Source organism: Populus nigra, chromosome 12 (genome assembly GCF_951802175.1).
Source record: "Populus nigra chromosome 12, ddPopNigr1.1, whole genome shotgun sequence".
Lineage (NCBI taxonomy): Eukaryota > Viridiplantae > Streptophyta > Magnoliopsida > Malpighiales > Salicaceae > Populus > Populus nigra.
This window is the reverse complement of record NC_084863.1, coordinates 4,759,678-4,768,435: the sequence shown is the minus strand read 5'-3', so window position 1 is coordinate 4,768,435 and position 8,758 is coordinate 4,759,678.

Sequence of the window (8,758 nt, the reverse complement as noted above, 5' to 3'; positions counted from 1 at the left end):
TTAAACACGAAATGCTTATTATAAAATATGATTTATATTATTTTTTAATATTAAATATTAATTTTTTTATATATATAATTAGAAATAATATGTACACCACGTCAATAAGTTAAAAATGGTATTCATCAAATGAACTATTTCCATGTTACGATTTCTCAATTCAAGTTACTGAAAAGAGAATTGGAAAATATATTTGTTAAATACTGTCCGTGTTGAGTTAGGAAAAACTAATGGATTTAATATTAATTAACAAAAAACTAAATCTCCTCGCAAAATTACTTCGCATCTAGACGCAAAATACAATTGATTGGAATATTATAATTATGAAATTGCCCTTCAACCATAAAAACCTTGAATTAAGCACCGAGGCCAAAACAATTGATATACATGTCTGTTATTATAAACCATATCAATTTACAAATTTAAATTATATATTAGGTATACTTATAAAATATGATTTATATTATTTTTCAATATTAATTATTAATTATTTCCTTTATTATAATTAGAAATAATGTGACACCACATCAATCAGTTAAAAATGGTATTCATCAAATGAACATTGTCCATGTTAAGATTTCTCAATTTAAGTTACTGAAAAAAGAATTGGAAAGAATATTTTGTTAAATATTGTCCGTGTTGAGTTAGGAAAAACTAATAAATTGAAATACTGTAATTATGAAATTACCTTTCAACCATAAAAACCTTGAATTAAGCACCGAGGCCAAAACAATCTTTTCATAGTAATTTAATTGCCATTTTTAAATTATGCATAGATAAAATAATCTTTTTACTTTTTAATTATAGTAAAATGGCTTTGTTATCTCTAAAATAAGAAAAAAATAAAACTTACACTCAGGATTTTTAGTCTTTTCAACTTTTTTTAATCACAAAATTATTTAATTATCTTTAAAGGTAAAGTTTGTTAAACTATCTTTCAAAGGTTTTTTCATTCTTTCATCCTTTTTTTTGTGTTAGTACTTTTTTTGTGTTATTATCGAATTAACCCAAGGGTTTTTTCATTCTTTCATCCTTTTTTTTGTGTTAGTATCGAATTGACCCAAGAACATTTCTGTATTTAAATAAATATTAAATATTATTTTAAAAGTTTAAGTGCATGCAATGCTAGGAAGTGGGTGGCACATGTGGGACCTTTCAGTGAGAAAACACCATGTTTTCACAACTATATTTGAATTGTCTCAGTAACCCCTCTCCATGATGAGGAGACTCGTGAAGCCAGCAACCCTCTGGTTTGACGCCGAATATCTTTATTTTTTTCCATTCATTTTTTTCTCTTTAATTTTAACAGCAACCCCTTTTAAATTTCAAATCAACAATTCAATTTGTTTTTTCTTAAGATTTGAACTTTGTTCTATAGATTATTATTTATTTTATTTGAAATAATTTATAAAATTAGAGTTCAATTTCTTCAATGTTTTCATCTTTCATATTTAGTTTTTATTTTTTTATTTATTTATTTTATTTAAGATAATTTTTTTAGATTGATTTTTTTTTATCATTTCATCCACCTCTATTTGTTTTCATCTTTAAAGCATATTCTTTCCAAGACCAATAACATACAATTAATCACCCGAAACAAATGTCAAATACCCAAGATCCTACGTGGAATTATAAAAAAATATAAAAGTAGTATGGAAAAACTTCTGACTTACCATCCAACTATTGGGGCAGTCGTTTTATATCGTCTGTATCAATAAAAAAAATTACTTTTTAAATATTAATTATTTGCAAGCTCCTCGTGTGATCTTCACTAAAGAATGGAAATGGAAACTTTCCTTTCTAGTAAAGAATGAGAGAAAAATACGTGAGTGAACAATAATTGGGGCTACTTTTTCAGAGATTTGAGATTTTATATTTTGATGCGTACATCATCAAAGAATTAAAGAAAACCTCCCCTTCAATTCTCTCCTTCAATAGGGATTACATGTACTTGACAATTTCGATAATTCTTTGATAGTACAATTAATTAATATGAAAAATATTTTAGTATATGATATAATTAAACAGCAAATTAAGGAGATATGCATTACCAACTCAAAATTGGGAAGGCGAAGAGATGGGGAGGACCAGTGCAAGCAAGCGGACAAGCAGAAGAAAGAAAGAAAGATTTTGAAAGGGAAACATGCATGCATGCAGTGTCAAGTCAGGCACGGGACATGTGCTAGACATACAAAACCTCTGGCTGTATATATTTTGGACTAGAACCAGAGGATCACAGCCAGGCAGATTTCAATGCGCAGACTATTTAATTTATGATGTAATAATATGTTATTATCAATCTAAATCATGTCAGTTCTTACGGATTCGAATCGTCTGTATAGATTGGATTTCGTAAACTAAATCTATCATGCTTTCACACATGATTGGATTGTTTTTAGGATTTTTATTAAAAACAAATCAGCATAGAAAATGTAAAAATTTGACAGAATACGATTGTTTCAATTTTTTTTTTTTTTTGATAAATACTAATACAGTTTGATGATACCATGCTTCGTAAACATGATATTTAGTAAAAATTATTATTAGAAAATAGAAAAATATTAATAAATCCAGTGAAGTCAATGGGTCACAGGTTTGACGGGTTAATTTGAATTGATTGAAAATTAAAATTCATAATTTATTTCAGTTTATTTTATTTGGAGTTATCGTGATTTCTAACAAATATCTCGACATTGTAAGCGACTATTTTTGTTATCATATAATTAAATAAAAATAATAATGTAAAAAGAATTGTTAAGCGCAATAGAGTCCATGATCTAGATCACTAGTTTAGTAGGTTAAGCTGTGAAATCCGAGTTGATCTAATATAACGCCATCACAATATTAAAAATAAAATAAAATTTAGAAGTCAAACTATGTTTTTGTTAATCGTTCAGATTGTTTTTGAGCTTGCTAAGTAGACTAAGTCTTGTTGAGGCAACTTCTATACAATTCAAAACTTGAAATAAATAAGGAGTTGGATTGAGAGATTTCAAAGTTGAACCCAGGCTACTCCTAAACATTTATTTTTTATGTTTATATTTTTTGGCCTGGCTTGTGGTATAGAGCAGGATGATTATTTAGTATAGTCCCATGTATTATTGAATAATTTTGGTAACCTTAACAAAAAAAATCTCCAATTATTAGAATTATAGGCTTCGTCTTTTTTTTTTTTAGTTTAACGTGGGTGTCAGGGTAAGCTTGTGCGCACCTCGACTAATCCCACGGGTCCTGAAGTTAACGATAATGTAAGCCTTTAGTGGCCATCATATGAGCAACCCCAGGGCTCGAACCTGTGATCATAGAGGGAGCAAATCTCTTGATCCCAAGCTCTTATCACTGGAGTACCACCTAGATGGTTAGGCTTCGCACTTCTTGTTACTATGAGTACCTGACACACTAGTGGAAAATGATATATTGCTTTGCATTGCCAGCTGAAAAAAAAATTGGAGTTTGATGATCCAAATTAAAACAGAAGTTTTGGTTGTTCTTTGTTGAGCCAAAAGGCTACTATTTTCAGGACCGTAGCTGCATGTGTGGCTCCAGAATACATTTATTTATTTATTTATTTATTGCTAGACGTGAAATAATACATCTCATATATAATTCATTTTATCTTCATGTTAGTGGATCATATTGCTTCTTTTGGTTCCGATCGGATAAAACCGCCACTCATGATTGGAACAAAAAGGGAGAGACCTCTTGTGTCCTTCTCATGGAAAAGGCCTTGTGATTCACTTTTGTGATCATATAAACAGAAAGAAAAAAAGATAATTAAATGCAAACTTTGTTGTTTTTCTTTTCTTTCATAAAAAGTAGACGATGTTATTAAAACACCTATTTGAAAGCCATCAAAACCGAGAGTAAAAGATTAATCTAAAATGTAGAGAATAAATTCTTTTAATTAATCTAAAAATTTCAATGAAAAAAAATCTTATTACTTAAAAAATAAAGATAATAATTGTTTTTTAAAATATTTTTTATTTAAAAATATATCTAAAATATTTAAGTTTAAAGAACGAACAAGTCTTACATTACAAGTATAATATTTATTACAAATATTTAAGTTACTCGTCCTTTAAGATAACGCAAGATGATGAGTTTTTAATTTAAGTATTAAAGGGGTTTAAACCATCTAGTAGGTGGGTTAGTGATAAAAGTTTGTTTCTCCTGTGGTCTGAAGTCCGAGCCATATGGTTGTTAATATGATGACCACAGGAGACTTATATGATCGTTAATTTCAGGGTTCGTTAATCGAGGTGCGTGCAAACTGGTCCGGATATCCACGTTAATAAAGTAATTGTTGGGAAAAGTAAAGAATAAGGAATGTAAATTTATTTAATATATTTATATTTTTCACCATAAGATTGCATGTGAATGTCATTTGCCGTACCTCTGGTACACAAAGATATATGATGCATTTCCTAGGACTAATTTCTCTTGCAATCAACGGTAACATTCATGAATTTGGTCAAGAATACTTGAACCTGTTCTTGTAACTTGCACTTCAGTACTTCCTTGATTTACATCGCCCGAAGAAGAAGAAGAAGAAAATGAATTGCAACTTTCTATGATTTTAAAATATGTGATATTAACAAATAAGATTTCAAAAGAAGAAGAAGAAGAAGAAGATAATAACAAGTACTGAGATAGAATTTTGGTTGAAAATAATGTTATAACACAATCACTCTCGTTCATAGTTTTGTTTATGAAATAAAAGTTTAATGTATTATGTCTCTTTAAAAAAAATGAGAACTCTTTAAATAGGTAAAACATGGGGCTATACTAGATAATAAAATAAAAATTCCTAAATAAAAAGGAAAGTAACATAAAATCTGAAATTAGATAAAATCTAAAAAAATCAAGGAAAAATAACAAAATTGGCTCAAACAGATTTTTTTGGTGCTAAATTTATGAGTTTTTAACTCTATATTTTATCTTTTTCCCATTCGGGTCTCAAATAATAAATTCGAGCTTGGAAATCTTCTAGAAAAATAAATTTGAGTTTGATTAAATAATTGAGTTGAAAATTATAATTTTTTTTGCCATTATATAAATTCGAGCTTGGAAATCTCCTGAAAAATAAATTTAAATTTGATTAAATGATTAAATTAAAAATCATGATTGTTTTTTGCAACTATATTGATTTGGCATGAGTAAGCCTCTTCTTAAGTTCAACTCTGTTCCATAATTCATAAAAATATCAGCTAGTTTACCTATATAATTTATTTGTAAAAGATTCTCATTTAGATATGAAAGATCCTTATCTAATTGCTTTAAATTCTCAGTTTCTACTGGTTTGATTGGATTAATACGAGAAAAAAAAAAGCAAAGAGTTCTTTGTTGATCCTTGAATCATATTTTTGTTAGAATTTGTTTTATTGCACTACGTAATGAACACATTTCAATCAAATTTAAAATGAAGTTGACGTATTTTTAGATTAAGATTTTATTAGAAATTATTCTCCTCTATTTTTCAACTTGTATATTTAGAGTTTAGGTTCTGTCATTGTAAATAAATACTTGAGTTAATTTTGCTTTGGTTCGTTTGTTTCGAGTTAATTAAATCATTTCATGGCTCAGTTTAAATGGATTTCAAAACCTCTAACGTTAGGCCATAGAGATATAAACAAGAAAGCATATGTGAGGGACAGGCCTAGTTCTTGAAACTGAATCCAACATGTCTTTCCACTCCCATCTAATTGTCTTTGAAAATTAACTAGTTTGATGACACTTGGCATGTGCTCTAAGCGTGTTTGAAGTGTAGTTGTGGTTGTTTTTCAAAGTGTTTTTCATTTAAAAATACATTAAAATAATATATTTTTTTATTTTTTAAAAATTATTTTTGACATCAGCATATCAAAATAATCTAAAAACACCATAAAAATATTAATTAAACAGAAATATATCAAAAAAAAAAAATATTTTTTATTTTTTAAAAATTATTTTTGACATCAGCACATCAAAATAATATGAAAACATCAAAAAAATATTAATTAAAATAAAGAAAAAAATAATAATAAAATTTAATTTCTTTTTAAAAATGTTTTTAAAATACAAAAACAAACATATAGTTGATTCTGCAATTTTCCTTTTAACAAACACACGACTGGTTTCAATAAAAAAAATGTTTAAATAATCTTTACAGCAGGGGGAAAATAAATAGATTTAAAACTTTGTCTAATAAAATTAACAAATAAAAAATAATAGTGTGAAACAAGATCGACTATAAGAATATCTAAGAACATGTAGCCAAGCCTAAAAAAGATAAAGCAGAATTCCAACAAACAAAATATCTTATGCCACCCAAGAATCCAAATATAGTATGAACAACAGAATGGAATGCAAGTAATCATACTGGTGGCCTGTGATGGTGAATCAAGAGCAAAAACCAGCAACCCTCAGTGACTAGCTGCAACAACTCTGTGGCCTGTAATGATGAAACAAGAGCAGAAACCGGCAACCCTCAGTAACTAGCCGCAACACCTCTGTGGCGTGTGATGGTGAATCAAGAACAGAAAACGGCAAACCTCAGTAACTAGCTGCAACACCTCTGTGGCAGGAATTACAGACAAAATAATAGAAAACAACAGTTAGCATCTCAAGATAGAAAGGAAGAACAATAAGATTAAAGGTGCTAATATAAAAAAATCATCATCAGACGAGTCAAATAAGAGCAGTCAAAGATTTTTCCAGAGAAATTAAAAGGACAAAATAAATTTATAGAGGGAACAACTGGCTCTCTTCAAATGACCCAAAGCTCGAATCCATCCACAAGGAAATGACTAGTCGAATCAAGCAACCCCGGTTGATATGATTTTGCAGCAAATTACTGCAGTTTACAAAACCCCAGTTAACACGTTTTCAAGCTATTCGGTGCGTCTATTTTGCAATTGTTGACTATTTTCTCTTGCTAATATTTTCCTGAAAAAATAAAAAATTTTAAAAATATGTGTTCAACAAAGTTGCACCATATTCAAATTTTTCATGTCTCTTTGAAAAATAAAAATTTAAAAATTAAATTTCAATACATTTTAATTATTAACAAGTCCATTTTATAATTCTCGATTAATTTCCTAATTAAGTTGATGCTAATGTTGTTTTTTTTTTCTAAATGAAATAAAAATAGAAAGTAAAATGGATAAATAGACTAAAGTACAAGATAAGAAAAATGAATGATAAAAAATACACAATTGAAACATTCCTAGAGTAAGGGATCAAAATAGGAATATACCTAGGTGTGGGGTTATAAATAAGCCCTTATCTCTTCTAAAAAGGGGACATATAGACAAAACCCTAGTTATTATTGCTAAGAAGATTGAGTTAAAAAAAAGAAAAAAAAGAAGGGGACCATTATTTGATAACAAAAAAAACTAGCTTTTATCTTATTCTGTCTTAAAAAAAAAAAAAGACATACAAAACCCTAGTCATGATTGTGCTAGAAAAAAAAGGAGAGGGGGACCCTAGAAAAAAAATAATAAAAAACCATCTTTCTTCCATTTACTCTTAAAATCCAAAAACAATTGTGGCCACCTATATTGTCAAACAACTCAATTAACTAATTCTCCATCTTTCTTAAGTTAGTAGATTGACTCTTCACCTTCCAAACAACTTTTCTTTTTTTTCACTAAGGTTAGCAACATTAACAATGGTCACAATAGTTTTCTCACTAGCAAAAGCTCTTTATAGCCTTTTCTCCATTATCCTCAATAACCATAAACCACCACCAACCTCTACTCGCCACCGACTGGTCTTCAATCACCACAACACGCATAACCTTTATCCATAAAAAATGGTAAATAGCCCACAACCTTCAATCACCAAACAATAGCCTTCCATTTTCCTTCCTCAATGTTATAAACAAAGAAAATCATACCCATAATTACCATAAGCTATCACTGTCACCGTTATTAGCCTCTACAATTGTGCATCGCTATAATAAAAGCCCTCCTCCAGTCAAACATTGCCAATAATAATAGCATAAATGATGACAATAATAACTAAGTGACAGCTACCAACAATGATGGTGCATGGCCTTTTCATGCCGAAAGTGATGGTGGTATGTGAACCCTATATGCCATCACTGTTCCAAAATGTTTCCAGTAACGTTCTAGTAACTCCTAGATCACCTTAACCACCTTGAAAGGTCAATTTCAAACCTTATACTTTATATTTTTTTTTACGTTAGTGTTTGATTTGAAAAATATTATGAGATGATTAGATCTAAATAATTATTGAATATATTGTGCATATTATGATGAAATGATTGTGATTTAAGTTTGATTGCATATTGTTGAGATGGATTGTGAAAAATTGAGGTGTTGAGTTTGTGGTGTGGTTTAGATGTGGTTTTCTACAATTGATTTTGATATACAAAAAAGATTTTTTACTATCTATATGAGTCCAATGCTCAATATTCGAGCCATTACTTTAATGGATTGTTATTCATTCTTAAGGTTTATGGTAATTGAACTCACAACGAGCCATTACTTTAAATATTTAAATATTAAGAAGAAGAACACAATCTTGAGATTCAACAATTAAAGATTCCCAATTTAAAATATCCATAAACATTAGAGTCAAGAATAAATTTATAATTATAGCATCTCCCATGACTTTTTTCTGTGTTAAAATGAAAGAAATAAATAAATGTATTTATCACTATTGAAAACATTATTAATAATTACCAGAAAACTCTTATTCTAATTGAATATTATTTTAAGAAAGGATTAGTATTAGTTTCTTTTTTCACCTTTCT